This window comes from Sinohyriopsis cumingii, chromosome 6, assembly GCF_028554795.1.
Source record: "Sinohyriopsis cumingii isolate HCF-2022 chromosome 6, ASM2855479v2, whole genome shotgun sequence".
NCBI lineage: Eukaryota > Metazoa > Mollusca > Bivalvia > Unionida > Unionidae > Sinohyriopsis > Sinohyriopsis cumingii.
In genome coordinates this window covers 106,865,907-106,879,161 of record NC_142966.1, presented here as the reverse complement: position 1 = coordinate 106,879,161, position 13,255 = coordinate 106,865,907, and the positions used below count along the sequence as shown (strand labels likewise).

Genomic DNA, 13,255 nt, shown 5'->3' with positions numbered 1-13,255 from the left:
TTAACAATTTTTCAGTCATATCGCTACGATGTCTGCAGTGTGGCAGTTTATAGTGATGTCTAGCACTGGGGCATCATGCCGCAGACATGTAGCATGATGTCCCACCCAGTCACATTATCCTGACACCAGGCCGACCAGTCCTAACACTAACCTCTTAATGCTGAACGCCAAGCGAGGCAGCTGTTAGTACCATTTTTTAAGTCTCTGGTATGACTCGGCCGGGGATCGAACCCACGACCTCCCGCATCCGAGGCGGACGCTCTAACCACTAGGCCACCGGAGCGGTTCTAGAAAAGAAATAACAATCAATTTGCCAATGTGTGTAGGTAGAGTAGTGTGAATATAAACACTAACTCTTTTTTATAGTGTGAGGGTATGTGTTTGTGTGTTTGTGTTTGTAACATCTCACGTACGTTGGTGTGGATAGTAGATTAAGATCATGTTTTTTTTGGCTGTTTGAGGTGTGGGGAGAGTAGATTTGGGGGGGGGTTTTGATTGGATTGCTTTGCGTATGTGAATAGTATATTGGAGTGATTAATGAAAAATTTTTTTAGAATAGGAATGGGTAGTATAAAAAAGTGAGTGAGTGTTTCCTTTAGGTCCGTGCGTTGTTTTTTGGTCATGATCTTGGTAAGATCAATTTTATGTTTTTTAGGGGGATGTTTTCCTTCACGTCCGCAGTTTTAGTATAAATTGAAACTCGCTCGGCAGTCCAGCCACCCTTGTTGATTGATCAACACCAGAATGAACACGAGACTGGCGAAACTGTTGGAACTTCATGTGCATCTGGAATATGCCAGGCGCCTGTTGAACGAACTGGCCGCGGAGGCCATTGTGGAAGAAGGAAGGATGAGAGAGGAGGAGGAAAGAAGAAATAAAGAAGAGGAGGAGAGAAGATACAAAGAAGAGGAGGAAAGAAGATACAAAGAAGAGGAGAGAAGATACAAGAGAAGGAGAGAAGATACAAAGAAGAGGAGGAGGAGGAAAAGGAGAAAAGAAGAAATTTCAGAATCCCAGAAACCGACAATTGGGATTCTGAAGCCACATATCCTGCCTCTGCTCTCTCCCCCCAAAAAGTAAAAAGCAACTGAGGAACAAGATGTGTATGTGGCGCCAGGCCTGGAAGGTGCCACCATTAACCAGGTGTCCATGAAGTTCCAAAAAAAACAGCCCTTTTCAGGGCTACCCAATACTCTAGAAAAGAAATAACCATCAATTTGCCAATGTGTGTGTGTGTGTGTGTGTGTAGGTAGAGTAGTGTGAATATAAACACTAACTCTTTTTTCATAGTGCGAGTGTATGTGTTTGTGTGTTTGTGTTTGTAACTGCTCACGTAAGTTTGTGTGAATGGTAGATTATGGGTTTCTTTATTGTTTCTTAGCGTATGTGAAGAGTATAGTTTGGGTTTTGTAACCGCTCACGTACGATTGTGTGGATAGTAGATTATGGATTTTGTTTATTGTTTCTTAGCGTATGTGGAGGGTATAGTTTGGGTTTTGTAATCGCTCACGTACGATTGTGTGGATAGTAGATTATGGATTTTGTTTATTGTTTCTTAGCGTATGTGGAGAGTATAGTTTGGGTTTTGTAACCGCTCACGTACGATTGTGTGGATAGTAGATTATCGATTTTGTATTAATGATTTGCGTGTGTAAATAGTAGATTTGGGGTTTCTTTATTGTTGCTTCACTTATGTGGATAGTATATTATATGAAATGAGAAAAGTAGGGGATGTTTTCCTTCACGTTCGCGCGTTGTTTGGTCATGATCTAGGTAAGATCAATTTTATGTCTTGGGGATGTTTTCCTTCACGTCCGCGCTTTTCGTATAAGAACCCACAGTATTCGTCGTTCAAACCATTCTACAAAGAAGATGGCTTCGAACCACCTTGACAAAATGCAAAAATTACAAGACGTTTTAGACAATTTAGGAATAATGGAGCAGATGTTAGTGAGACTCAATGAAGACCACTATTCCTATAGTCCCCATCGACTAAAGATGGAAATTAATAACTTAAGAAAAGTAAAGGACATAATAAGTGGTGTCATGAAAGAGATAAAGGAGGAGAAGGAGGATGAAGAGGAAAGGATAAGAATACGAAAATGGAATGAAAAAATTGAAAAAGAAGAAGAAAATGAGAAGAGGAAGAAAGAAGAGGAGGAAGAGAAGAAGAAAGAAGAGGAGGAGAAAAAAAAGAAGAAAAAGAGTGTAGGAGAGAAAATAAGAAGTTGGTGGAGAAAAAGAAGAAATTAGAAGCAGAAGAAGAAGAAGAAAAACCAAAGGCCCTTTTCAGGGCCACCCATATTTCTCGAAAAGAGAATGACTTTTCAATTGCCTACCCCTTTTTTAAATTTAAATTTAAATTTAAATTTAAAAAAAATTAAAAAAAAAATCCCATGTTCAATTACCCTTGTCCCTAAAGTAGTTTTTTTTTTCTAACATGTTCAATTCCCCTTTGTCCCTAGACAAACCTAAACTCTATTCCCATGTTCAATTCCCCTTGTCCCTAGACAGACCCAAACTCTATTCCCCATGTTCAATTGCCTTTGTCCCTAGAATCGATATTTTTTTTTTCCATTGTTCGAATGCCTTTGTCGCTAATCTCAATATTTCCTTTTTTTTCCTTTCTCCAATGTTAAATTCCATTGTCGCTAATCTTACCCAGGGTTTTTTGCCCATGTTAAATTTCCATTGTCGCTAATCTTACCCAGGGTGGTTAATGTTAAATTTCCATTGTCGCTAATCTTACCCATGGGGTGTTTTTAATGCTAATTCCCATTGTCGCTAATCTCACCCCTTATACTACTTGTGTGTGTGTGTGTGTGTGTGTGTGTGTGTGTGTGTGTGTGAGAGAGAGAGAGAGAGAGAGAGAGAGAGAGAGAGAGAGAGAGAGAGAGAGTGGGTGTTCGTGCATGTGTCTATGACCATCGAAATACAATATTTTATCAACCTATTTTCACTCGAAGATGTGTTGCCAGAGTTTCCTTTCATCCCGACGTCCTGAAACGATACGAAACATATTTTCCCATATATTGTTGTGGCTGTTAAATATATCATCACAATTGGTTACATTGTTTGTTTTTTTTAAGAAAAGAAAAACCATAATGTATATAAAAAAAGAAGTACGATTCAACTCATGTATACTATGTTCTGCATGTGATTTACGATTCTGAAAATAAATGAGCCAATACAAACTCGAGACAATTTACTCACCAAGATTTGCCGAATTGTTTGGGTGTGCTTGGATATGTTCTGATTCTTCTCCTGATATTTCGTTGATAGCAAAGCCTCAAGGTCATCCAATTTCTTTAGTACACCTGACCTCACCGCCAATGGCCACTAGAATTATTAGCATAAATTGCAACATTTTTGAAATCGATCAAAACAAATCTAGTTGTTGAGTTTAAAATATACCTCAGCAAAACGTCGTTTCAAGTTTTTCTCAGACGTTAAATGTTATTATATTGTAACTTGATGGGCTCAAAACTAACTCCATAAAACAAATATCTTATTTATATCTTCATTTAAAATGTATACTACGTACACGCATATACGATTGTGCTGCATTACACAAGGCATACTCCATAAGTCTCTCTATACTTACGATGCTTAAATCCCCTCCCTCTCTCAAGTCAGTGAGTTGAAATACAAAACACTTAAAAGTCCAAATTCCAGTCTAGCTTTCACTCCCTAGGTCAAAGTCCTCAGCCCGATAGTCTTGTTATAATTAAAAGTCTTAATTTCTTAACTATTCAAACCATTGCTATTGTGAAACACAACGTCCATTATCATTAAAACATCACGGTCCCCATAGGTATCAAATTTCAGCACAATATTAAAAGACAGGTTGTGTTAGCAGCCCTTAGCTTTTATAAAAAATATAGAGAAAGTTTGTATAAGTAAGAATGGTGTGGGTATGCGATGCCTATTTGAAATTACCAAATGCTACAGCTGCTGTGTTTGGAGCAGAGGATATTCATGATGTTTTGAGCCATAAAAAGTTAAAACATATATGTATGCAATGTCGTATATAAAGATTCATGTGTTTTTCATGTACACTAACTGAAAATTGTTATAGGACTAAATAATATCATCCTAATTATGAATATATCATCCTATTCGGAGGAAGGACACTTTTCAAGATTCTTATTAGACACCGTAAGATAATGAAATTCCGCATGGCTTAAAAGAGTGTAAATATCAAGAATGCAATTATACCATCACAATAGGTTTATATTAGATAAATTAATGGTGAAATTGTTTAAAATTGCAATTGTTTAATTGTATGGTCTCTTTTATTATATACATAAGTGTGAAATATGGAGCCGTGTTCGCGAAATAAGTTGTCACGTTTTCATTTTTATATTTTCACATCTAAAAAATAGATCCTTATATTATCACACGTGCAAATATGATTTCCCATTCTTGCCATGCGTAACTTGATTGTGCGTACCGACAAAAGTTGTATCTACAAAACCTAAAAACGAGTACTTTGCGAGCTAGACAAACAAATAAAAAATGCCGTATATGACAGACACGGAAATTGATCTTTGATAACGGAAATCGAATATACACCTTTTGAAGTAATTTCTTCTTACTTCATTGACAATAACAGCAAACCCACTGCGATGCATTGATGATCGGACTCGCAGTGGTTTTAGATGGGGTGAAGTAGTTCACAAAATGACAAAAATGTAATTTACTTTGGCATATTAGGTCATCCCAATCCTACCGCTTCATTTGCTATAATAATACCCGATACCATTTCTTTTGCTATGTTATTACTGGATATATCTAAAATTGTGCTACCAGAAACGATGTATTTTAACTCTTGGCTTGGCCACTCATTAAGATATCATTTTGTTTTTGAAACCAAACGATGAAATATATCCGGCATTAACATAAGAAAAGAAAAATTTCTGTTTACTCTGCATATTAGGAAAGACTTTCGTATTTGTCATTCTAATAAATCTGCTGCATACATATGCTCTAAATATTGTGTCCTTCATACTTGAAATTTCATTGCATTTTCGATCGTCATGCAAAAACATAAACAGCTACGCGACAATGACGTCATTTATAAACAAAGTCTGGGGGAAACCCCAGCAGGAAAACAATATGCTCACAAGTCCAATAAACTGGAGGGAATTATGTAACTTTGTTTATATCTTCAGTATGGTATGTCATATCTTTTATTTCAATTCTTAGATAATACCTATTTTCTCATGCAAGTATGAGCTATCATGCATGTAAAAGACTAGAAGGATATCTGCCAATTCAGATTTTTTTAAGTTCAATGTTATATCATGCTAAATTATCATTTTGAAGAAATGTCATATGTACATGCTAAAAATAAAACTTATTTTATGATTCTGCTCTATCGCATTCGTAGTTGAACATCCATACAGGACATGACTGAAGATGCACGCAACTTTTTCATGCGATCGTACACTTGATTCCCCCTGGACTTGTAATAGTTCAATCCAATATCGACATTCTTGACCCATCGTAATGCCGAACTTCCATTGTAAAGTCCACAGCGATCGATAATTTTCATGTTTTAAATGAAAATTAATGTGTCGATCAATAAAAAGCGTGATTGAATAAACTGTTATAACGATATTGCAATTAAATTTTACAAATAAAATTATTTTTTCAACTTATATCTGTATATGCGATTACATGACCCGTGTGACTTGTGCTATAATCGTGAAGCATAGGTCTGTTTTTAAAAAAAAGATGGGAATTGATTTAAAATTTAAAAAATGTTTCAGATAGTAAAGTTCATTGTCTTTGAGGACAGAGAGATAATTGCATCATATGTCGCTACAACAGAAAACACTGCTCTTTTATAATATTGTCTTTCAGTATGTTCTGTAAATAAACTTGAAATAAATGGGGGTAGCGTCCACCATCAAATGTATATAAAAATCATTTCATTGTTTGCAGAAATACTGGAAAGCGTAAGATATTTAGATATAGATAGATAACTGCCAAAACATTGACGAGTACCACTTTATACTAGAGACCAGCTTGGTATGGCATTTTTTACTAACACAAGTCCTTGCTATCTAGTGGTTTCAATCACTATAACAGTTTTACTGTAAAAGAGATATGCACAAGCTAGTGTTGAAATGATCACCCTAGTCTGTTCTAAAGAACAATGCTGAAAGTATAACCAAATAAATTAATCATATAAAAATGCTATTGTATTTGTATTAGATAATTTATACTATAATGTACATCATATTGTGATATCAATTATTCTAAATCACAAACTATGCATTATGACTTTATACCATATAAAGGCCAGTCCTACTTACTTTGACTAAAATTAATTATTATCCCAAGTATAAAGTTAAGTATCTTACAGAATTATACTTATCAATCATTGTCTGGCGTCATGAAATCTTGAAATTGACCTCTTATAGCGTATACTCTTTGAAGAGAGGTTTGTGTTATGCATTGTCGCGAGGGGTGTTGAGATGTGATCTCACCCACTTGTTATGGTTTTTAGTTGTCATTACCGAGGACATGATCAACCACGGTGTTATTACCCGGATCGAGTAAACAATACACTAAAATGAGAATTTAATGGATGGAATAACAGAGATCTGAGCAGAGATATAAAATACAACAACACGAACCATCGTATGCAAAATATAACAATTTAATCAATTATTAAAACATGAAATTGAATATAACATTTGAATGATTCACTTTTCTTAGAAACATAGTTACAAAATTTATCCAAAATTCAATTAGCCATTTTGTTACACCAATAGAACAAATATCATCATATAATTGGGCGACTGACTGAATTTAAATTGCCGGCATGTCAGCATCACCGGGTTGCTTCCAGTATTTGCCAAATCACTGTTGGTGATAGGTCGGCGATGCAGCGTTTGTTTTCCATCGTTCTATCTTCTTCCTCTAACCTCTTCGAGTCATCAATAGTCTTATAATTATACTGTGCTCTTTTCACTGTGCAATACAGGAATGGAGCCGTGTTTTCCTTAAAATAAAAATATAATACCCAGCCAAAATAAGTGCGAGTTTGTTTTCTTTCCTGGGATCAAACAATATTCCTACTCTTTACACGTCTGATAAGTCTATCGTAATTCATCAGAACTAAGCTATCGTCAGTTCGCAACCTAATACATAATCACACTATCATCATAAGTTAATGCATTTTCTAGCTGTTCCACGGATTCTAAACTGGAACGATGAGAAAATTAGACCTATTTGATATCTATCATTGCAACTCTATGCGCTACAATTAATTAGCTGACCAGGTCAGACGACATGCGTCCCTAATGCTAACACTATCTTTTCTCCTTTGAAAAGAATGCACTGCTTAATTACACAAATGAAATAATGGACTTCACCTCCTGGTGCTAACCTAGTTACTTTGCTAATTAGCGTACATTTCCAGACATGGAAAATTAATTTCTCAGAGTACATGATGCAAACATGATAAGACATAATTGACTTCTTACAATTCGTACCAGATGAAATGCAAGGAATTTTTAACAATATATAATTTTTATTACATACAAAACCACTAAATCCGAACTCATTTATGCTAACGCAATATTATGATTTTCTAACAATACATGAACAATACAACATTCGAGACAAAATGCATGTAACAATTAACTTTTGAACTCAAGTCAACAAGTATCAATGGACATATTGTATGCAATAAAGACAATACCTTTGTGCCTTCCCGGGCTCTTGCTCTGTCTCTTCTCTAACTCTTGGTCTCACAACTTTTCAGACTACTTTCCTTGTACGGTTTAGTTTTCGAGAGAAATTACTTTTTAATTTTTTTCGGAGTTAAATTCTGACTTTTCTCAGAACTTTTACTGATTAGTTTTGTGAGGGGAATTTCTTTAATCTTTTGATTTCCGCCTGGGAACACACACACTTCCTTGTTTATCTTAGCCAATCAGGATTACGTTTCTAACCGGCAAAACTTTTAAAGCTCCCATCGAAGTTAAAATAATCCTCCTTCGTCCGGCGTTATTAATGACTATTCTGGAAAATATCATTTTATGACAACTGTTTCGAATGGCCCAATTTTTCCCAATAGCTGTGCTCAGTCTTGTTTTAACCCAGTCATTCCTTACACATCACCATACATTGGCATATCCGTCGGACAGTTATCGAACGAATTCTAATTAAAATCCACTCATGCTTCCAAACATGATAGGCTGGTTATTACAAGCTGCCAAGTTGTAGACAGCCTATCCCATACGTCAGTCTTAATGGTTACGTGTCACACTGACCACAGCATATTGTACTGTGATATTATCTCTACACAGTTGTGTACCATTACATGCAAATATACGATTATGACATAAAACCATGTACTTTTCTTGTAATATGTGTTAAGGTACATTCACTAAAAGTATTTATCTAAGTTATTCGCCTTAAAAGATTACAAAAGTTGCAAGATACAAAACATTAAAAGTGATGGCGTCTGGATATTTCATGGTATATATAGTCAAAATTAGGGTAATTCATAGTATTTCCCAATACACAAAATTTGGATGCGGCACTATTATATGAATACGACAAACGGGAGCTAATATATCAGAAATTATTACATTGATAGTTTTTTGGTATATGCGCATACATGCAAAAACAACTTTGGATTGTATCAACTGTCAGAGTGACTACTGCAGTAGAAAATTTGTAAATGCAGTAATATTGTAGTTTTCCAATTTTGGCTTACACATTTCTCGCAAATATGACATTTCCAAAAGAGTGTCTACTCATTGATAAACACAAGTGCAAGCCACACTGCAGTATAATAAGAATGTTTGTGACAGAAGTGACGCTACATTTCATTAGTAAAACACTGAGAATAATAAGATATTTTTGCCATCCAAGATTAATTCATCTGCGAAATTTCATGAAGATTGGATGGTGCAGATACATAAATTCATAGGATGTTAGCATTCTATCTAAGTACGAGTGAATATAACTTAGAACTATTAACGACTAAAATGTAAGCATTGAAGTGTTAGTGAACAGGAATGGCAAACACTCAACGTATATGAAGCAAACAGAATAATATTAAAATGCATCTTAACAGTTTCTTTAGAAACCAGAAGTGCGTGATTCGTTAGCTTAAATTTTCATGGCAGAAATTTAAGAATGAAATATACCTTTACATATCTCTGCAATAAAGTGAGCATCTTCTGCACATCGTCATAAGGTCTCTTGGTGTTCCGTTGAACTATAGTTTGGAGTTCAACCACCAAACGTTTGACTTTCTCATCCATGCTTTCTGTAGACAATCTGAAGTTTTCCTGGAAGAAATAAAACGGTATCTATATTTTTATAGTTAATTTACCGCTATCTCCATAAATATCCCATAGAAGTTTATAAGTATATTTGCTTCTTAAACTTCAACTTTTAATTTAAGTAATCAACATTCGTCGGTAAAAATTAATTCAGTCAGTGAAACAGTAGCTGATGTCAAGTTAGCACAATTTCGCATTTCACGTAATATTTCATAACCTTAATGGTTTTGCATACATTTAGTTGATCGACTGTTAATCTTATTTTACCCGACAAGACATCATGCATATAAACATTTAATTGCCATGGATGAGCGGAGAAGGTAGAGGGCGAAGTTAAAAGTGATATTTACGTTTGCACTATTACGCTTAAAACAGCGAGTACAGCTTAGGGCCGAAACAGGATAAACACAGCTGGATTAGGGATTAAAGTTCGTAAAAGAGCATAATATTACGGTTTTGTAAAACACTTACCCAGCGCATCTATTCTTTGCCTTAACTATTTCCAAATAAATGTGAAATTAGGGTCTAGTCGTGGGGCAGGAATATATCCATAAGCCAATTTTGCTTCGTATCAGAAAATGATTGTTCATGCCTAGCAACCGTCTATGTATTGTCGAAGTTGGAATTTCAGTTTTTTGCAGGACATGACCCAAGTTCCTGGGGGTAGAGACGGACCCTGGTGTTAAACTCATTTATAATGTATCCTTTCAGTTATTTCGAAGTTGTACACCATTTACTAAGTACCTGTACATAAGTGATGCATCTTAGAGCCAATATAAGTTATATGTATTAATATATGTGTTCATGCCCATTAAATGTGTGCAGTCTGTATGTTAAAGGAGTGGAGATTTTAATTATTTCCCGTGGTGAGACATAGAGGCATATTCCATGGCGATAAGAACTGTTACAAGGGCAGAAGTTATTTCATATATGAATTCGGTTATTTTCCTTCGCAATACATTTATTTTCTATAGTTAAATAGCGGAGATCAATACCAGTTTTATTTTGTGACCCATGGGCAACAGTTGTGTGCCTAAGCGTTGGATTTCATCCTCTAACTGAAATTACCCTTGGGTGGATAATATCATACTGATTCTTGAAAATGTTAATTAAGCAATGTGGGAACTATTTTAAATTTAGGTGAAACCATCCGACCCAAATTGACTGTTTCAAAATTGTAAAACGGTTTTGCACATCTACAGATTTACAGACTACCTCAACTGTATTCCAAGGTTTAAAGTTTCTTGAATAGCATTGAAGGAATTTGTCGAAATTATTTACACACGCACATTCCCGCAAGCATGCAAGCGTGTCCAGACAGGCAAAACAACATATGATATGTAATTTCTTCGATGAAAATGGAGATAAACAGTTTTAGAACAATAATTTGACATCAAAGATTATTATATGAAAATGGGTCCTATTTCAGCTGGATATATTAGTTCAAACAAGCGTGCAAATGGACCATGCCTGAAACATAGGCAATAAATTAACGCATATTCGGTTTGACCATAGAGTGGGTGTGGCTTAATTTAATAGTCCATTTGTTAGAGCCTTTGTGGTTAGAATGTTGTGGCGCAACGTCCTCATATTTATATCTGAAACAAGTCGTAGCTCAGATACAAGTAGAGAGGGCGTGCACAACCGTAAATCTGCCATTAGCAACGCAACGAGATCTAAGCTTTCAATTTGCGGCATGTGCACGGAAACTTACCTGGATTTGAGCACGATAAATGTTAAATATCAGAAGATCGGTATTGAAAGCAGAAATAACTTGCATCAAATTCACATTTTCCAGTCACAGTTTATCCTCAGGTTACCAAGAATCCATGTGAATAATGGCATTTATTCAATCTGCTCGATAAAAACATGTGTGCCCAGTTCACAAGGAAGTAAATTCACAATCATTGAAAGGGGAGATAAACCCACCTCCAGTATGAGGAAGAACCTCCAACTCTCGGGTAAGGATAATCGATGTCCATAGTTCCTTTTGTAATTGAAGGAACTGACCCAGAATCAAGCGCTTTTATGTTAGAGTACAGATCCAGATTTCAGAACGAATACGTGTGTACTCTGAGTCTCTGATGTAAAAGAGAAAAGTAGCACGTAACATTTAAAGCAATTACTATGTATGTGTTCATCTATTTTCGGATTTAGTTACTTCCAACCGATCTATCTAGTGGTATTGATGCTTCAAACTATATATATGTAAGTATGTAGATAATCTGTCCAACACCTTGTCCGTGAATATTTAAATTTTGTACTCTTGCATCATGGTACTATAAGTGTGCAATACCCAGGCATGTCACATTCATATTTTGAACAATTCACGTACTTGTACACAATAATCTATTTTTTATGCAGATTTCTATCCATTGATTGAAATTGTGTGCTTTAAATCATAAATCTAAGCTATACGTAAGGGTTTATAGGTATAGTTGGCGGTAGTTTTAATACAGAAACATGAATTTCATTAACTAGTTACACAAAAGATAGGCATGTGTGAATGGGTATTGAAGTTAATTGCTATGGTACGGTTTATCGTCGGTACAAACGTTCCAACGAGCTAATGTTTCGTGTTATGCAAATAAAATTAAAATATATCTGTCTCTGTCTCTATCTATCTATCTGTCTGTCTGTCTGTCTCTATATATAATAGAAACTTTGTATCTAATGCTGACCTAGTTCATGACCTGGATTCAGAACCAGTAAGAGTTGAAGCAAACATCCTTTTTTTTCTCATTCTTTTTCAGATTAAGATTCATAAATTGGAATCGAGGCCATACTTTAAGTACGTGACAAAAACATATATTAATTGTTACAAACTCTAGTTTTTCCAGAGGATTGACCCACATCCGGGCATCTGCTTTGCGACGTAGCTAGATTGTATTGTTGATGTTTTGAGAAAGAATAGTCATAACTTGCCTTAACACTTGAGAAGTTAATGTTGTGATCAATTTTAGGCTAATTATTTTGTTGTCTTTTTAATTATTTTGATTCCAAGAGATTATTTTTCACTGGAAATACTTGTGCTCTAAATTAATTCTTGGAAAATTAGAGTTATTGAAATTTACACAGATTTCAAACACTGGAATATTATTTTCTGTGATTCAACAAAGAACTGTTGACATATCAGTACGACGCTGACCACATCATACGTGATCGCCTTCCATTTTGGATTTCATCGGGATTCGAACTCAGTTTCACTTGGACTTGTTATTACTAGGACTTCTATTTTTTAATTCTTGGATTATTCTTAGATTATTGTTGGATTCGATTCGTAAAAACGTAAGTTCTTTTTCTTACTTTTACCTTGTTTTTCTAGGGAAGAAAAGTATTTGTTAAATTTTACAAAGCTTGATGTCTTCACTCTTTTCTTGTTACGCTTTGAAGAGGCTAAACACAGGGGAGCTAACCCTTATTCCCCTATGCTGCACATCCACTAGATTGTATACAGTGCATTATTTTTAGCGACTGAGGCAACTGATTTGATACACGCTTTTGTTATACTGCTGTAAGGAAAAATTGTTATAATTGTTGTTACTCTGATTATTATTATTCTGAACAATATTTCTTAGAGAAAAGACTAGAACAGCATGGTTATTATAAGATTCCAAATGAAGTGCGATAGCTACTGATTATAAAGCAGACAAACGATTACATTTGCTTATAGGCACCCATACTCAGATTCTAAAAGATGGTTTTGATAACTTAGAGAACACAAAATAATATACTCAATCGAATACAGTTAGACTTTGGACCTAGACAATGTAAAAACTCTCTTACATAAAAAAAACACCAATTTGAATAGTCTCTTCGTAATCGTCATATTCCTGGGTATATTTGTATTGCTTTTGTAATACGAACTACTTTGGGAAGGGGATGTTGTCGTACATTTGTGCTAACAAAGATTTTTTAAAGGAAAAGAAAACCGTTAAACA

The 13,255-nt window shown here is 35.1% G+C and overlaps 1 long non-coding RNA gene across 1 annotated transcript in view; it reads right to left on the bottom strand.

Moving 5' to 3' along the window:
• Nucleotides 1-2,995, bottom strand: part of LOC149797657 (uncharacterized) — a 40,369-nt gene extending 37,374 nt beyond the window's left edge. Inside the window, exon 1 of the long non-coding RNA XR_016421637.1 lies at nt 2,951-2,995. This is a non-coding gene — a long non-coding RNA (uncharacterized LOC149797657). The remainder of the gene's footprint in view (nt 1-2,950) is intronic.
• Between the last annotated feature and the right edge of the window lie 10,260 nt (nt 2,996-13,255).